This window comes from Panthera onca, chromosome X (genome assembly GCF_046562875.1).
Source record: "Panthera onca isolate mPanOnc1 chromosome X, mPanOnc1 haplotype 2, whole genome shotgun sequence".
In the NCBI taxonomy this organism is placed as follows: Eukaryota; Metazoa; Chordata; class Mammalia; order Carnivora; family Felidae; genus Panthera; species Panthera onca.
Window position 1 is genome coordinate 39,712,417 of NC_138357.1, and position 1,487 is coordinate 39,713,903.

At 45.7% G+C, this 1,487-nt stretch overlaps 1 pseudogene; it reads right to left on the bottom strand.

Moving 5' to 3' along the window:
- Nucleotides 1-203: 203 nt before the first annotated feature.
- On the bottom strand, nucleotides 204-1,487 carry LOC145714696 (mitochondrial intermembrane space import and assembly protein 40 pseudogene; annotated as a pseudogene).

Below are 1,487 nucleotides of genomic sequence, written 5' to 3' on the forward strand. Positions count from 1 at the left end.
ACACACACACATCTTTAGCAGGCTCCACACTCAGGACAGAGCCTGACTCGGCACCCGATCCCACTACCCTGGGATCATGACCTGAGCTGAAATCAAGAGTTGGACGTTCAACTGATTGAGCCACCCAGGTGCCTCAATATTTTTATATTTATTTATTTATTTATTTATTTATAATAATATTTTATTTTTAATTGACTACTTAATTCACACCGTTTCTTCTCTTGGTTGCTACTTTCGTAACAATTAGGTCCCCACCTCTCAAGAACATTGCACTGAACAGGCTGACACAGAGCCAGTGTGAACATAGGCCCCAAACCAGGGCTTGTGGAAGAACAACAACAGCAAAACCAGCCTTTCTCTTCATTTAGAAAGGGACTGTGAATCAGAGGGTCCAAAGTTCCAATTTCCAAGCATGGAAAACCTGGAGCTCAAAGTGAAAATGGAAACCAAAATGCATCAGAAATGAAATATAGTACTCCTCACATACTCAAGGTCAAGATGGTTCATGAGAAATAAGTGATCATGTGGCCTTGTATTGGGAATGGCCCCACTCCAGCATTTTTAAAGGAAGATGGTTTTGTTTCGTTTCCCACAGGGGTATAAAATCTACAAGGGCATATAATCAATCAGAATAAATCAGCTCACTCACAAGACACTCCCAGATAATGATTTTTAGTTGCTGAGCATAGTCAGTACATTATTTCAAAGAGGAAAAATTCAGGATAATCTGAGAATTCAAAAGTGACAGCTACATTTGCTGATAGGTTTATGTGAGGCACACATACATTTTTTCCAGTGTATATGTCAAAGGACCAAGACCCCTGATCATCAAAATAAGTTATTTTGTACATTATAGTGCACAGAACAGAGGGAAAGACACTTTCTCGGAGAATGACCAAAAGGCATCTTACAAAAGGTTCATATTACTCTGAAGGAGAAGGACTGGAGCCCAGTGCCTTATGGTCTTCATTAGCTTGACCTCTCCTCTTCTTTGGTTGCAGTGGCTTCAGTAGGAGCTGTTTCTTCTAAACATTCTGCTGGCTTCTCCTCCTCCTCCTCCTCCTCCTCCTCCTCCTCCTTCTCGTCCTCATCCTCCTGGGGATACAGGTCCGGGTATTTCTGCATGCATTCCTGCATGGCCAGGAACTGGTCTACACAGTCTGACCCCTTGACATCCTCTGTGCTATGGTGGAAGCAGGAAAAGGCCGACTTGAATTGTTCCCCACAGGGGCCACTGGCCATTCCCCCAAGGCACCGGCAGTTCCAGTTAATGTCTCCATTTGGCAGGATCAATCCATGCTCCTCGTAGGGATCGTTGGGGTCATCAGCCACCAGCTCTGCATTGCTTGGAGTTTCATGGTCTTCTTTGGTCACAAATATGATTCGATCCTTCCCTTCCTGCCGGCAATAGGCCATGGCTGCAGCGTCGGCACTCAGACCTGGCGGCGAGAGCGGTGGCGGCGGCCCAGAGGGTGGCAGGCTCCCGC